This window comes from Ranitomeya imitator, chromosome 3 (assembly GCF_032444005.1).
Source record: "Ranitomeya imitator isolate aRanImi1 chromosome 3, aRanImi1.pri, whole genome shotgun sequence".
NCBI lineage: Eukaryota > Metazoa > Chordata > Amphibia > Anura > Dendrobatidae > Ranitomeya > Ranitomeya imitator.
Window position 1 is genome coordinate 225,550,505 of NC_091284.1, and position 18,284 is coordinate 225,568,788.

General features: G+C 43.2%; 1 protein-coding gene across 9 annotated transcripts in view; it reads left to right on the forward strand.

The window, feature by feature from the left end:
• NFASC (neurofascin) overlaps nt 1-18,284 on the forward strand; it is a 199,383-nt gene that overhangs the window by 73,164 nt on the left and 107,935 nt on the right. For all 9 annotated transcript variants that reach the window (XM_069756196.1, XM_069756200.1, XM_069756199.1 and 6 more), the window contains exon 2: nt 11,970-12,011. The gene's annotated coding sequence lies outside the window, so the exon portion shown is untranslated. The remainder of the gene's footprint in view (nt 1-11,969; nt 12,012-18,284) is intronic.

An 18,284-nucleotide genomic window follows, 5' to 3' on the forward strand; every position in this document is an offset into this window, starting at 1 on the left:
TTTAGGGCTCTATCCAGGTTTGAAGTGACTTTGGGGGGTCCTATATATTGGAACCCCCCCCCCATAAGTGATATCCTTTTAAAAACCGCACCCCTTGACATATTGAAAACTGCTGTCAGGTCGTTTATTAACCCTTAAGGTGATTTTCAGGAATTAATGTAAAGTGGCGTGAAAGTAATGAAAAAGTTTATTTTTCCCACCTAAATGTCACTAACTTCTGAACAGGCCGCTATAGCCGGCAGACTCTAAGGCCGCTATTTGGTCGTGAATTGCCATGGCAAACATCAGGACCATACAATCATGATCTCAGGTTCCGATGGGTATAAAGATGGAGAAGCCACACTCTGTTAACCATTTATATGATGTAGTCACTATTGACAGCAGCATCTAAGGGGTTAAACAGATATGGACGGTGCCCACACTGATCCTGGCTGATGCAGCAAGTTGTCAGCTATAGTGTACAGCTGACAGCTGCTGGATTGTCACCTGTATGGGGAGGCTATTCTCTTATATCGCAGGTCAATAAAAAGACACATTGGCGGTCATTAAGGGGTTAACTTAAAGCAACTTTGTCACTAATTGTCTGTGTGTGTATACAGTATATGTTATATATTTATGTCTATACAGTCATGGCCTAAAGTGTTGGCTCCCTTGAAATTGAAGTATTTCTCCTAGGAAACTATTGCATCTCCACATGTTTTCTTATACATGTTCTTATATACATGTTTATTTCCTTTGTGTGTATTGAAACAACACAAAAACAGGGAAAAAATGCAAATTGGACATAATGTCACACAAAACCCCAAAAATGGACCTGACAAAATTGTTAGCACCTTTCCAAAATTGTGGGCAAATGACTTTGTTTCAAGCACGTGAGGCTCGATCAAGCTCACCTGTAGCAAATAACAGGTGTGGGCAATGTGAAAATCACACCTGAAACCAGATAAAAAGGGGAGAAGTTGACTCAATCTTTGCATTGTTTGTCTTTTTGTGCCACATTAAGCATGGAGAACAGGAAGAGGAGAAGAAAACTGTCTAAGGACTTGAGAAACAAAATAGTTCAAACGTATGAACAATCTCAAATTTACAAGTCCATATCCAGAGATCTTGCTCATCAGACCACAGTACACCTTTCCTCTGATCTAATGTCCTGTCCTTGTGTTGCTTGGCCCAATCAAGTGTTGTATGTCGTGCCCGGTGGTGGCTCCTTAGCAGCAATGTGCAGCAATGTGCTTCTTGCAGTTTCCTCTGGACAGTTGATGTTGAAATGTGACTACTACTTGATGTCTCCGTTATCTGAGTTGCTGTCAATTTGTGGGATCGTTGCTACGTCACAAAAAGCGTGACGTTGCAACGATATCTTTAACGAAATCGTTATGTGTAAAGGTACCTTTAGGCTGAAAACTCTGAGCTTATCCTCTCCAGAAGAGATAATAATTGGTCTTCCTTTCCTGCTGTGGTCCTCACGAGAACCAGTTTCATAGTGATTGCTGGTCTTCAGAACTGAACTTCAGGATACTTTTGCATTTCAAACAATTTTCTGGATTGACGAACCTTATAATAATAATAATAATTTTTATTTATATAGCGCCAACATATTCCGCAGCGCTTTACAAATTATAGAGGGGACTTGTACAGACAATAGACATTACAGCATAACAGAAATACAGTTCAAAACAGATACCAGGAGGAATGAGGGCCCTGCTCTCAAGCTTACAAACTATGAGGAAAAGGGGAGACACGAGAGGTGGATGGTAACAATTGCTATAGTTATTCGGACCAGCCATAGTGTAAGGCTCGGGTGTTCATGTAAAGCCGCATGAACCGATGGACTGCCTAAGTATGTAGCAGTACAGACACAGAGGGTTATTAACTGCATAAAGTGAATGAGAACATAATGCGAGGAACCTGATTTTTTTTTTTTAAATAGGCCACACAGGGATCGTTAGGTTAATGCATTGAGGCGGTAGGCCAGTCTGAACAAATGAGTTTTTAGGCTATATTCACACTTTGCGGTTTTTACCGCGGAACCGCCGCGATTTTGATGCTGCGGGTCCGCAGCAGTTTCCATAGCGTTTACAGTAACATGTAAACCCTATGGAAACCGCAAACCGCTGTGCACATGCTGCGGGAAAAACCGCGCGGGAACGCAGCGGTTTAAAACCCGCAGCATGTCACTTCTTTGTGCAGAATCGCTGCGATTCTGCACCCATAGGAATACATTGAACCGCTTACTTCCCGCATGGGGCTGTGCCCACGTTGCGGGAAGTAAGCGGATAATGTGCGGTTCCTACCCGGGGTGGAGGAGAGGAGACTCTCCTCCAGGCCCTGGGAACCATATTTGGGGTTAAAAAAATAAAAAATCTGGTTATACTCACCCTCTGATGTCCGGAGCTCCTGGGCGCTGCACGCGGCCGTCCGGTCAGAGTTGCTGTGCGACCAGGACCTGCGGTGACGTCGCGGTCACATGACCGTGACGTCACGAAGGGTCCTTCTCGCACAGCATCTTTGGAACCGGACCGCCGGGTGCAGCGCCCAGGAGATCCGGACATCAGAGGGTGAGTATAACCAATTTTTATTATTTTTAACATTACTATTGATGCTGCATATTGCTGCATATGCAGCATCAATAGTATAAGCGGAAACCCGCAGCGGAAACCGCGGAACAAACCGCGATAAATCTGCAGGGAGAACCGCAGTTGTTTTGCCCTGCAGATTTATCAAATCCGCTGCGGGAGAACCCGCAGAAGGACAACGCAAAGTGTGAACATAGCCTTAGGGTACGCTTAAAACTGTGGGGATTGGGGATTAATCATATTAACCTAGGTAGTGCATTCCAAAGAATCGGCGCAGCACGTATAAAGTCTTGGAGACGGGAGTGGGAGGTTCTGATTATTGAGGATGCTAACCTGAGGTCATTAGCGGAGCGGAGGGCACGGGTAGGGTGGTAGACTGAGACCAGAGAGGAGATGTAGGGTGGTACTGAGCCATGGAGTGCTTTGTGGATGAGGGTAGTAGTTTTGTACTGGATTCTGGAGTGCATGGGTAATGTACTGTCAGTGTAATGACTGGCACAACCTTTCTGTCTTACACTAATGATGGACTGTTGTTTCTCTTTATAGTTCAGTGGTTCTTGCGCTGCTCTTGCTTAGAACAGTTGTGAACTAGGGCACAGCACTGTATAGATCTATGTGCCAACACTGCTTCTCCAAAACCCACCAGATGATTGCAAAAACCTTCTGAAAGCAAGCAATTTCACAAGTGAACACTTGACAACTCATACTTGTTCATTGGAAGCCTTCCTAGGTGACTACCTGATGAAGATGCTTGAGGGAATGCCAAGGGTTTGTAAAGATGTCATCAGAATAAAAAGGGGGCACTTTGAGGAACCTAAGGTTAAGTTACAACCGCGAGTTTTTGATGTTGCCAGCAGAGTGGATGGCATTTATGGAAGTCTCATGCCCACCATTTTTTATGCTGTTTAAACTGATTTGCAGTGCTTTTTTTTTTTTAAACATGTCACTTTATGTCATGGTTACACTGAGTTTTATGTGCGAATTTCCCTCAACGAGTTGAATTAGATGCAGGGAAAAAAATCGTATATGTGTTTTTAATGCGCTTCCGCTGTGAAAATGTATTCAAAATACATGTATCCTGAACATGACTGTGTCAATGAAGTTTTGTCAAAGCAAAATCCAGAAAGTGTCAAAAGCAAAGAAACTTTATTTGCAACATTACATACCAAAAAGACACACACACTAAAAAATGCAATGAACGAAAATGCAAGTAACCCAATAGGCACAGAAGTGTTATAGAAAATTTGCAAAATCAAAAATTGCAAAGCCATCAAAAGCCATTTATCAACTTCACCTAACACATTTTCTGTTTTGTTTTACTTTACTACTTGTTTACATATATGTTCCTTTGGGGGTTTGCCGGCTGCTGTCTGAGGGTATGTGCACACGTACTAGGGTCCACTGCGGATTTTTCTGCAGCAGATTTGAAAAATCCGCAGTGGAAAACCGCTGCGGTTTTCACTGCGGTTTTACAACTGCGGATTTCTATTGGAGCAGTTGTAAAACCGCTGCGGAATCCAGAGAAAGAAGTGACATGCTGCGGAATGTAAACCGCTGCGTTTCCACGTGTTTTTTTCGCAGCATGTGCACAGCGTTTTTGCTTTCCCATAGGTTTATATTGTACTGTAAACTCATGGGAAACTGCTGCGGATCCGCCCTGAATCTGCAGTGTGCAAGGAAAATCAATGCATGAACAGATGTGTCCAAACCTTGGATGTTACTCTGTGTGTGCATATATATAATTTTTTTTTTGTGTTTTGCTACCTCACAACCTGGAATTTCACAGTTTTTTTTTTTTTTTTTAATGTTTGCATCAGTTCATGTAAAGAACTTGCCTACAACTGTGAACATTTGGTTTTCTTTTTTGTGAGGCAAATAACAAATAAGACAAAATAACTGAAAACTTCAGTGTGCATAACTATTCTCCCCCTAAAATATGTACTTTGTAGAGCCCCCCTTTGCAGCAGTAAATAGTTGCAGGTCACTTTGGATAAGTCTCTATGAGGTTTCCACATCTTGCCACTTGGCTTTTTTCCCATTTCTTAATGCAAAACAGCTCCAGCTCCTTCAAATTAGATTGTTTCCTCTGGATAAACGGAGTTCTAAAATCTGACCCCAGATTCTCAACTGTATTAAGGTCTTGGCTTTGACTAGGCCTCTCCAAAATATTACATGATTCCTCTTAAAGCCCTTGAGTGTTGCTTTAGCAGTATGCTTTGGGTCATTGTCTTGTTGGAAGGTGAACCGTTGTCCCAGTCTCAAATCACTGACAGACTGAAACAGGTTTTTCTCAAGAATATCCCTGTATTTGACACCATCCATCTTCCCCTTGACTCGGACCATTTTCCCTGTCCTTTATTCCGAAAACCATCCCCACAGCATGATGCCACCACTACCATGTTTCACTGTGGGGATTGTGTTCTTGGGGTGTTGAGCTGTGCTGGTTTGGCGCCCGACATAGCATTTACCTTGGTGTCCAAAGGTCTCATCTGACCACAGCACATTCCTCCATACATTTGAGGAGTCTCCCACATGTCTTTTGTTAAATTCAAAACCAGCCTTATAATTTTTGTGTGTAAGTAAAGGTTTTTTTTATGGACAGATACTGCAGCTTCTTCAGGGTTACCTTTGGTCACTTTTCTCTTTCTACATGTCTTTTTAAAAAACTAATTTCCCCCAACCAATGAACATTTTGCTTGTTTTTCGTGTAAATACCAACCTGTTTAGACAGGAGGATTATCAGCAGACACTATCCCTGATATCAGATAGCATAGATGCACACTTGCTCACAATGTACACAGAAGTGGGATAAAATGTAGTAGGCAGCAAGTTTCAAAGAATAGAATATTGCGATGCGATAGCTAGACAACTGGGTTAGACCGTCAGCGCACCTCCAAATGACAGTAAATTGTTCTTTTTATGGAATAGTTACTATCTACCAAAAATAGTCCAAGAAAAGACAATTGTTGAACTAGCTTTAGTATTACTATGGGAAGAAGGGAAGTTGGTAGGCCATGTGATGCTCTACCAGTGTTCCCCAATTCCAGTCCTCACTTAGCATTGCACAGGTGATATATGCACAGGCAATAACTCCATCACCTGTGTAACACTAAGGAAATCCTGAAAACATGACCTGTTGGTGGCTCTTGAGGACTGGAGTTGAGGGCTAGGCAATGATCTGCTGGGGAAACCATAGGCCCTGCCAATCATACGGCTATAACTTACCACCTGCCTGGACAATATTGCAAAGTACACTACTTCATGTATTCCCTTACACTGCGAACATTGTTCAGAAATGGTTTGCGGAATATTCCTAGGCAATTTCAAGGTGTTGACTTGGCCTCCAAAATCCACCGATCAGTATATAATTGAGGATGACTGAGATAAACACCAGTATGCCCCGATATAACCTGGAGCTGATGTGTAGGAATACTCTATTCTCACATGAGCCCGCTTCCCTTTGTAGATGAGCAGTTTATCTGCAGTTTACATTCTGAGGTTATGACATACATTTAAGGTGCTTTCCTGGGGGGAGCTTGTTCCTCGTGATGATAATACATGGTGATGGATGCCAGGATGTTTTAGCTTTTGGTTATAAAAGCCACAGATAAAGAGATGCCTTTTATTTGACAGAACCCGAGGGATAAGAATGTAAAAATAAACCAAGTGCGAGGGCAATGTGTCCCAGGAGCTCCGAACATCACTGACACGTCTGCTTGTCTGCCGCCTATTATACTGTAAATCCCAGCTGCTAATGACTCTATTTGCTAATTTATATCCTTGTGAGTCATTTACATCAATGTATTTGTTACTCGTATCTGTCTTCTCTGTATCATTGGATACCTTTCTTTTTCTAGCTAGTGCATATTTGTGTACCATGCAAAGCACGACTAGTTTGGCGTCAGAATGGGATTTATTGGTCATAAGTCATTTGCATGGGAAAATGCACACAAATTAGTACAGTATACACATATGAAATGACAGCTCTGTGGTGATAGTTTCCAAATGCAGCACTAGCAGGAAGACAAATGACACTATGTGCTCCATTTATACATAATAGTACTTTAAATTCACCATGTTCTGGATCACTGCGTTGAGAAACACGTGATGGTGTCTCCGCGGTGTTGGATGTTTTGATCTCCCCGAGGTCATTCATCCTTATGTTTATAGTCCTTTTACTAGGCACTGCTCCTAATAGCCAGTTTCCTACTCCACACTGATGATGGGCAAATACCCCGAAACAGCTGTCTGTGGATGGATACCATGTTTTGGCATAGGTGGTTTTCCTTTTTGGATGCTGCCCTTCCCGTGGTTGTTCCTTCCCGGTGAAAGACCTGGCTATTTATTGCTTGCGTTGAGAAACACGTGATGGTGTCGCCGCGGCTTTTCTACATGTATCTAATCCTCTCCTGTGTGATACTGACTGCTGAGCTGTGTATCTAAATCTCTCCTGTGTGATACGGAGACTGCTGAGCCGTGTATCTAATCTTATCCTATCTGATACAGTCTACTGAGCCGTGTACATAATCCTATCCTGTGTTACTGTCTGCTGAGCTGTGTATCTAATCCTATCCTGTGTGTTACTGTCTGCTGAGCTGTGTATCTAATATTCTTCTGTGTGATACTGTCTGCTGAGCCGTTTATCTAATCCTATCCTGTGTGATACTGTCTGCTGAGCCGTGTATCTAACCCTATCCTGTGTGATACTGTCTGCTGAGCCGTGTATCTAATCCTATCCTGTGTGATACTGTCTGCTGTGTGCTGGGCTATGTGGAGTGGGCGTGGCTTGATATACACACACACTCCGCTTTATATATATATATATATATATATACATATATATATATATATATATACACTAGATGGTGGCCCGATTCTAACGCATCGGGAATTCATGAATATGTATGTAGTTTATTTATGAAGTTTTCAGAATAATGCAATTTATATGCAAGATTCGGCCGGCCGGGAGTGACCAATTAGCGAAGCGTGGTTCAAATTCCACGCCAATTCGCGGCCGGACTGCTCCTGTCGCTGATTGTTCTTGGCCGGGCGTGACCAATCAGTGAAGCCAGGGCCTGCTCCAGGTTTTTGAGGGCGCCGGGCGAACCCTCTTTAACACATACCATGATTCATGATGCACAGATACAGCAGAGAAATATAGCACAGCCAAGTAGCATACAGCCCACGTAGTGTATAGCACAGCCCACACAGTATATAGCACAGCCCACGTAGTATATAGCACAGCCCCCGTAGTATATAGCACAGACATGTAGTATATTACCCAGCCACGTAATATATTGCACAGCCCACGTAATATATTGCACAGCCACGTAGTATATAGCAGAGACGTAGTATATAACACAGCCCACGTAGTATATTGCCCAGCCACGTAATATATTGCACAGCCACGTAGTATATAGCACAGACATAGTATATAACACAGCCCATGCAGTATATTACACAGGCCACGTAGTATAGAGCACAGTGATGTAGTATATTGCCCAGCAACGTAATATATACCACAGCCACGTAGTATATAGCACAGAGACGTAGTATATAACATAGCCCATGCAGTATATAGCACAGCCCACGTAGTATATAGCAATGTGGGCACCATATCCCTGTAAAAAAAAAAAGAATTAAAATAAAAAATAGTTATATAATCACCTTCCGTTGGCCCCCGGATCTAGGCGAGGCGTTTACCGCTGCTCCTCGCGACGCTCCGGTCCCAAGAATGCATTGCGGTCTCACGAGATGATGATGTAGCGGTCTTGCGAGACCGCTACATCATCATCTCGCGATACCACAATACATGGACCGGAGCGTCGCGAGGAGCAGCGGGAAAGGCGACGGAAGGTGAGAATATAATGATTTTTTATTTTGTTTATTATTTTTAACATTAGATCTTTTTACTATTGATGCTGCATAGGTAGCATCAATAGTAAAAAGTTGGTCACACAGGGTTAATAGCAGCGTTAGCGGACTGCGTTAAACCGCGGCATAACGCGGTGTAACGCAGCCATTGACCCTGTGTGAGCACTGGCTGGAGGGGAGTATGGAGGGGCACTGACAGCGAGTAGGAAGGGGTGAATTCGCGGCCGGACTGTGCCCGTCGCTGCCCAATCAGCGACGCGGGATTTCCGTGACATACCGACAGACAGACAAACAGATGGAAGTGCCCTTTAGACGATTATATAGTAGATATATAATAGTCCTTCTAATGGAGAACCACATCCCCCCCAGATTGAATTATGCAGTCGTGTATTTATGTATGGATAATGTTGTGGAGAGGATGACTATGATTTGAATGTATGCACTTTCCATGTGACATTGCTGATGTTTAGGTCATGAGATCACAGCAGCATAGGCTAACATCTGTAACTTCTAGCTCTAAAATCTAAGACTCTAAGGTAATAATAAACAGAATCCAAGAATCTTTTGTATAGTACTTCTGGAGTTCCTACTGCTATGTCTGTACTGAGAGATGATGTGATTTGTTTCTCAGCTTTAGACCTCGTTCACACGTTGAGAATTTGGTCAGTATTTTACATCAGTATCTGTAAGCCAAAACCAGGAGTGGGTGATGAATACAGAAGTGATGCATATGTTTCTATTATACTTTTCCTCTGATTGTGCCACTCCTGGTTTTGACTTACAAATACTGATGTAAAATACTGACCAAATATTGAACGTGTAAACGTGGCCTTAAAGGGATTTTCCCATGAACAAAATATTTTTTAATTAATAGATCTTGGAATAAAAATAAATTCCACAATTAGATCTGTTAAAAAATGTTCCTGTGCTGAATAATCTGATAAATGTGCCCCTGCTGTGTACTGTGTAATGACTGTGTCTGACCATTCAGGAGCATGGACCATTCTAGATTCCCATGCATAAAAAGGTATCCTAAATTACATACTGCTGCATCACCTCGCAAACAAATAGGCAATGGTTCAATAAAACCCTAAAGGTGATACAGATGGGAAATCTTAATGCAACAATAGGACGGACATGTTTGTACTGGATTACTTTCCAAAATTCAGCAGATGTTTCTGCATCATAATCTGCTTAGTTTAAGCAGGCCTTCTTTTTCATTTTCGTTCTTTCCTTAGAACTCCACCCTGCGATGTCAGCATTCTGAGGATATGTGCACATGTTGCGGAATGTTGTGTGGATTTTTCCGCACTGATTTTGGTAAATCCGCATGAAATCCGCACTGCAGTTTTTCCTTGTTTTTTGTGCGGATTCCACCTGCGGTTTTACACCTGCGGATTCCTATTGTGGAGCAGGTGTAAACCGCTGCGGAATCCGCACAAAGAATTGACATGCTGCGGAATAAACAACGCAGCGTTTCCGTGCTTTTTTCCACAGCATGTGCACTGCAGATTTTGTTTTCCATAGGTTTACATGGTACTGTAAACTCATGGAAAACTGCTGCGAATCCGCAGTGGCCAATCCGCTGCGAATCCGCAGTAAAATCCGCAGCGTGTGCACATAGCCTTATAGTCAGTGATTTTTCCCCAGGTAGTGGAACCAGTAAATATACAGTCATGGCTGAAAGTGTCGGCACCCTTGAAATTGTTCAAGAAAATGAAGTATTTCTCCCAGAAAATTATTGCAATTTGCAATTACACGTTTTGTTATACACCTGTTTATTTTCTTTGTATGTATTGGAACACCACAAAAAACAGAGACAAAAAGGAATTCGACATAATTTCACACAGAACACCCAAAATAGGCTGAACAAAATTGTTGGTACTCTCAACTTAATATTTGGCTACACATGCTTTGGAATAAATAACTGTAAATAATCGCTTCCTACAGCCATCAACAAGCTTCTTACCACGACTATTGATGAGCGAGTATACTCGTTGTTCGAGTTTTCCCAGCCAGGCTGAGTACATGTGGGGGGTTGCCTGGTTGCTAGGGAATCCCCACATGTAGTCAAGCAGGCTGTAGCTGTAAATCATTCAGCTGAGGCGATGAAAACTATATCTCCGAACACTAACATACTCGGAGATCACCCGTGCGTGCTTGGGAAAACCCGAGCAACGAGTATACTCGCTCATCCCTAACTACGACTCAACAACTATTCTTTTGCAAACTGTTCCAGGTCTCTCATATTCGTAGAGTGCCTTTTCCCAACAGCAATTTTAAGATCTCTCAACAGGTGTACAATGAGACTTATTGTTGTCCACGTCAGAACTCTTCGACACTTTTCTTCCATCCATTTATATGCAGTATGTTTGGGGTCATTGTCCTGCTGGACAGCCTATGACCAAGCTCGCAATATCAGCTTTCTGACACTGCTCACTATATTGCGACTAGAAATTCTTTGGTAATCGTCAGATTTCGTAATGCTTTGCACACAGTCAAGGCACCCAGAGGCAGCAAAACGACCTCAAAACATCTCTGGGCCTACACCTTATTTGACTGTAGGTACTGTGTTTTTTTCTTTTTAAGCCCCATTCCATTTTCTATAAACAATAGAATGATGTGCTTTATCAAAAAGCTCTATCTTAGTCTCATCTGTCCACAAGATACTTTACCAGAGGGATTTTTGGCTTGCATATACACATACATTTTGGTAAACTGCAGTTTATCTTTTTTGTCATAACGTTTCATTTCATTCACATGTCAATGGATAGTTTGGGTGGACACTGATGCACCCTGAGCCTGCAGGACAGCTTAAATTTCCTTGGAACTTGATTGGGACCGCTTAACCACGATCCGGACTATCCTATGTTGCAACCTTTCATAAATTTTTCTCTGTCCTCCAGGCAGATTTGCTACAATGCCATGGGTTGTAAACTTGATTATGTTGATTGATTATCCGTGAACAAAAGAACATCAAGATCTCTGGAGATGGACTTGTAACCTGTAACCTTGAGATTGTTTATATTTTTCTACAATTTTCATTCTCAAGTCCTCAGACAGTTCTCTTCTCCTCCATGCTTAGTGTGGCACACACAGACACATAAAGCAAAGATTGAGTCAACTTCTCCCCTTGTTATGTGGTTTCACATGTGATTTTCATATTGCTTACACCTGTTACTTGCCACAGGTGCATTTGAATGAGCATCACGTCCTTGAAACAAAGTTGTTTACCCACAGTTTTGGAAAATGTTAACAGTTTTGTCCAACCCATTTTAGGGTTTTGTGTGATATTATGTCCAATTTGCTTTTTTTCTCTTTTTTGGTTTCTATTCTTCCAATACACACCAAGGAAATAAACATGTGTATAACAGAACATGTGTAATCTGAGATCGGCATAATGTAACGTGCAATTAAACTGCAAAAACCTGGTGACAGATTACCTTTAAGAGAAAACTATTTTGAGAAATAATTTGTTTAAAGCTTACATGTACTGAGCAACTCTATCTTCTCTTGCAGACTGAAGCAAAATCTGTAGTGGGAAGAGGGACACCTGCAAAGGTAAGACAATAGTATGGAATAGATAAAATATTTTTCCACAATCCCATATGGATTTCATAGGTTCAATACTATATGAAGCATTTCTGACCTAGAATATATCTATTTTACTTAATAACATAGTAACAGTTTGCAAGGCCGAAAAAAGCCATTTGTCCATACAGTTCAGCCTATATTCCATCAGAATGAATCCCCAAATCTACGTCCTTCTAAAGAACCTAATAACTGTAAGATATAATATTGTTACGCTCCTGGAAGACATCCAGGCCTCTCTCGAATCCCTAGACTGAGTTATCCATCACCACCTCCTCAGGAAAGGAATTCCAGATTCTCACTGCTCTAACAGTAAAGAATCCTCTTCTATGTTGGTGGAAAAACCTCTCCTCCAGATGCAGAGAATGCCCCCTTGTTACCGTCACCTTCCTTGGTATACACAGATCCTCGGAGAGATACAGTTATATGAAAAAGTTTGGGCACCCCTATTAATGTTAAGCTTAATGTTTTATAAAAATTGTTTTTTTTTGCAACCGCCATTTCAGTTTCATATATCTAATAACTGTTGGACACAGTAATGTTTCTCCCTTGAAATGAGGTTTATTGTACTAACAGAGAATGTGCAAACTATATGAAACTGAAATAGCTGTTGCAAAAAAAAACAATTTTTTATAAAACATTAAGCTTAAGATTAATAGGGGTGCCCAAACTTTTTCATATAACTGTATTTGTATTGTCCCCTTATATACTTATACATGGTTATTAGATCGCCCCTCAGTCGTCTTTTTTCTAGACTGAAAAATGTAAATAGGTGCCCTGCCAATGTACAGTTGCTGAATAGAATAACTTAATACCCCTACCCATGTTTTTAAGTCATGTTTTGTTGATTAAAGGATAACGTCATTTTAGAAATGTGCAACCTATAGGCAGCGAATGACAAGTGAAATTGATCAGATTTTTTTTTTGCTCTGAAAACCCTGCTCCTTTGGATTTAATAATTCAGTGGGAAGTCCAGCTCAGTGATTGACAGCCTTACCAATATCAAGGTAAGCGAAGAGAACTGTCACTTATTGATAAGGACAGTGTTTTCAGCAATCGGTGGGGGTGTTAGGACCCAATCGCTCACCAATCTGCAGGAAATTATTGGAAATAGAATTGGAAATGCTTGAGGTTTATTCACCTTTAATGTTTAAGGTTTCATTTTATTTTTTCTTCTCTGTTAATGTCATGGAAGCAGCAGCATTAATGAGTTAAATGGAGCCGTTCATGGGATTCATGCTGCCCAAACCACAAGCAGCATAAATTACACACTGGCTGTGTTATTGCAACCAGGTATGTTTTACTCTGCAATGCTGCATAGTATCAGAGAAAACGTACTTTGAAAAGTTGTCCGGCGACTATGGATATTGGATGACCAGTCTGAGGCAGGTCCCTGGCGTCTTCCCCCTGCCACGATCTCCTAGACTGATAGGTCTCTCCTTGTGTGTGTGTTTGTGTATATGGAGCATGATGGTGAGAAGCTGCCCAGGGACCTGTCTCGGATTAACCATCCAAACCTCATGGACCCTCACCAGATGTTCAAGGAAAGTGTTCTCTGAAAGATCACAGCATTTCAGAGTACCTAGATGGCTGCAATAAGTCAGCAGGGTCTAATTTACGCTATGTTCACACGTTGCGTTTTTCTGCATCTTCTTGCTGTTTTTAATGCAAATTTTATGCTGTGTTTTACAGTACCATCAAAATCTACGAGAATTCTGAAATCTCATGCACACACATTGTTTGTTTCCTGACTGAATTGAAAAACTGCAGCATGTCACTTCTTTCAGTGTTTTTGCGCATTTTTTCACCCATAGAAAGTAATGAGTAAGTGCAAATATGCAGCAAAAAAATGCAGGTATCAGGTTCTGCTGTGTTTTTGGTGCAAAAACCTTAAGAAAGTTGCATCATAGTTTTTTGGGGGGCACTAAACTTTATCAGCACGCACAAGAGACATAAAAACCCGCAGCTTTTAAGCGGCTTCTTTATTGCCAAGAGACCAGGTTTTGCCTTTAGAAAAAAATGCAGCAAAAACACAACCTGTGAACTTAGGTCGGGGTCACACTTGCGTGTGCAGTGCGAGAAACTCACGTGAGTCTCTCGCATCAATACCTGGCACTGCCTCCAGCACTCGGGACCAGAGCGTTCAGATGCAGAGAAATACATGCAGTCACACACTCCGGTGCCGATGGCCGTGCTGGGTATTGATGCGCGAGACTCGTGCAAGTTTCATTGCACACACAAGTGTGACCCCAGTCTTAGTCTTTATTCTACCGTGAAAAATGGAGACCGTGTCCGATTTATGTTGCCCATGGATAATGCTGCCCGTGTCTGATTTATGCTGCTTGTGGCTAATGGATGAAGTCCAATTTATGCTGTCGATGTAGAACACAGCCAGTGTCCAATTTATGCTGCCCATAGATAATGCTACCCATGGATAATGGGTGCAGTGTCCAATTTATGCTGCCCGTGGATAATGATGCAATGTCCAATTTATACTGCCCATGGATAATAGATGCAGTGTCCAGTTTATGCTGCCCGTGGATAATAGATGCAGTGTCCAATTTATACTGCCCATGGATAATAGATGCAGTATCCAATTTATGCTGCCCGTGGATAATAAGTGCAGCGTCCAATTTATGCTGCCCGTGGATAATAGATGCAGTGTCCAGTTTATGCTGCCCGTGGATAATAGATGCAGTGTCCAATTTATGCTGCCCGTGGATAATAGGTGCAGTATCCAATTTATGCTGCCCGTGGATAATAGATGCAGTGTCCAGTTTATGCTGCCCGTGGATAATAGATGCAGTGTCCAATTTATGCTGCCCGTGGATAATAGATGCGGTGTCCAATTTATGCTGCCCGTGGATAATAGATGCAATGTCCAATTTATGCCGCCCCTGGTTAATGGATGCAGTGTCCAATTTATGCTGCCCGTGGATAATAGATTCAGTGTCCAATTTATGCTGCCCATGGATAATAGATGCAGTATCCAATTTATGCTGCCCATGGATAATAGATGCAGTGTCCAATTTATGCTGCCCGTGGATAATAGATGCAGTGTCCAATTTATGCTGCCCGTGGATAATAGGTGCAGTGTCCAATTTATGCTGCCCGTGGATAATAGATGCAGTGTCCACTTTATGCTGCCCGTGGATAATAGATGCAGTGTCCAATTTATGCTGCCCCTGGATAATGGATGCAGTGTCCAATTTATGCTGCCCGTGGATAATAGGTGCAGTGTCCAATTTATGCTGCCCGTGGATAATAGATGCAGTGTCCACTTTATGCTGCCCGTGGATAATAGATGCAGTGTCCAATTTATGCTGCCCCTGGATAATGGATGCAGTGTCCAATTTATGCTGCCCATGGATGCAGTATCCAATTTATGCTGCCCGTGGATAATAGATTCAGTGTCCAATTTATGCTGCCCCTGGATAATGCTGCCGGTGTCCAGTTTATGCTGCCGCTGGATAATGGCTGCAGTGGCCAATTTATCCTGCCCCTGGATAATGGATGCAGTGTCCGATTTATGCTGCCCGCGGTTAACGCAGGCCATGTCTGATTTATGCTATCCGTGGATCGGACATCCATTTACTAGCAGGTTCAATGTAGCTAAAGCATATTACAGAAACCTTTCTTGTACACCTGGTACCTTGGAGAGCTCCATAGCTGGTAGGCACCAAGTACAGTACATACAAGAGGAGATCAAATGCTTTCATATGTCATTGATGAGGTATATACTACTACTAGTAGCAATTATTTATTTATTATACTTGCTTATATAGCCCCACCATATTCCACAGCACTTTACAGAAATTATCATCACTGTCCACATTGGGACTAACAATCTAAATTCCCTATCAGTATGTCTTTAGAGTGTGGGAGGAAACCGAAGAACCCATAGGAAAACCACGCGGAGAACATACAAAATTATGAGTGAAATATCTTGTAAAAGTCTCTGGGCTTCCCTGATTCTGCAGCTTTTTTCCTTTTTGCTCGGCATCATTCCATTGCAGAGTCACGCACACATCTGGCGCACGTGGTTTGTGAACCCACGGGCCGGGCTTACCAAGGAATGGGGTTGCTAAGGGCTATCTGGTTTACACTGGAGCTCCTGATGGTGGAGTCAGACTTGAGCTGCAGTTAGCTGCCAGGTACCACTCCGAAGAAATCCCCAGTACTGCAGCTGCTGACCCCAGGGCTGACACTGGTGCAGGTTCAAGTACCACCGGAACGGTTACAGGTTCAGGTACCACCAATTCGGGGTTCAGGTACCACCAGTGCAGTTTCTGGGTTCGTACTAACTGTACAGGATACTAGGACGGGGGACCTGGCAACATACAGTTGCACAGACACTTTATATAAGGAACTACAGGAGCTGCTCAGGTACCTCCCATCTAGATGCGTCCCAGCAATTGATTGGAAGTATTTTCAAGGTGCCCCTTTGAGAACAGGGAAGCGCGCACTAGCCATACTGCCAGGAAACCTGTGCAGTGTGCAGAGGGAGCAGGAGACGGGGAGGTCACTGCTTGTCCCAGTGGGGAGTATGTCGGCATCCCTGCATGGAGGGGGAAGAGAGACCACGCAGGGGTTCCTGGGACCAGGTAATTAGAACAATCTTTGCGACTTTGTGGAGATATCGTCTCCGCTTTCCTGCTTTCGGAGATGTCGGCACGCAGCGAGTCGGTGTCAGATCTGGCGGAGAAGATGATGACACCGGCGGCCAAACTGGATGTACAGGGACCAGACACCTCTCGTGACATGACTTTTCTAAACAAAACACTTCACCGGATCTCCAGTCAAAAACGGGCTCATGAGTTCTCAGCCATGGAAGACCTAAGAGAAGTGAAAATAAACCTGACAGCACATACTGTAGAAGGTGATCTTCTCTGCAGGCAATGCTCCTATCTGGAGCTACTTGCTCAGAAATGACTTGACTGTTTTCGGATAGAGTTTTTACCTCGCCAGATAACACCCTCCCTGGATTCTGGAGTTGTCAAACGGGAACCTGAAATCGATCCACCACGGCTTGCCGCAAGATATCTACCACTGAAATGGAGTCTCCACATGATACAGATACAGTCAGACTCATAGGTGGAGAGGAAATACTCTCGCCAAGGGTAGCCTCTCCTACTGACCCAAGGCTTTGAATTTTTTTCAAACTTCTCAGCACAAAGACAGATGGGATGTTCCTCACAACCGTTGCAAGAGCACAATTCATTGACACGACTGAGTACCGGCTGCTGCTGAGCCAGGCTGACATTGTCAACTTACATGGGTTCAGTACGGTTAGCTGTTTCAAAAGGCTAGGGTATATGTGGTCTTTTGAAGGACGGAGCCAGATGTGATGGTTTCCTCTCATGCGTCACCTCTGTGGTCTGCTCCTTGAAGCTGGGAAGGGAAAGTACAGCAGAAGACTCAAGACTATGCTCATCGAAGACCTTTCGGAAGGTCACCAGGAAGAACAGCAGGTCCGAGGTCACAGGATCCCCTCTCCCCCACAAGGGGTTGAGCCACACTAGGGCCTCTCTTTAACCCTATCAGAGGGTAACTTATTGGCCAATAACTCATAACGTTGCATGCACTGCTTTGGTAACCAATGGCACTGCTTTGGATCTCCATCATAACATGACGGATCAGACAGGAACATTTTTTCCTGTTGCTCTTGCTGGCAGAATAACTCTTGATATAACTCCGAGTACGAAGGACCATGAGGATCAGTGGGGTCCATGACCTGAGCAAACTGTCACACACGTTCATGGACCCATTGTGCCACAAGTCCGGGCTTACCTAGGAGGGGCGTAGCTAAGTGGCTACCTGGTTTTCCGTTGAGCTCCTGATGGCAGAGTCAGGCTTGAGCTACAGGTAGTTGCTAAATACCACTCCTAAACAGTCCCCATAACTGCAGCTTATGACCTAAGGGGTCAGACTCGCAGACGCAGACTGGACTCGAAGTAACTGGCTTGAAGGGGTTCGAACTCTGTTCAGACTACACAGGTTCTGGATCCTCGCCTCGGGCAGGATGGATACTGACATGGGGTCACAGACAGAGCTGGATTCGGGTACTGGAACAGGCTTCGACAGTATGGACTCTGGAACACTAGCCAGAACTGACACTGGTGCAGTTTCAAGTACCGCCGTAACAGTTACAGGTTTGGGTACTGCCGATGTGGCTTCAGGGTTCTGGTACTGTTGGTGCAACTTCAGGGTTCAGGTAATACCAGGTGTGGTTTCAGGTTCAGG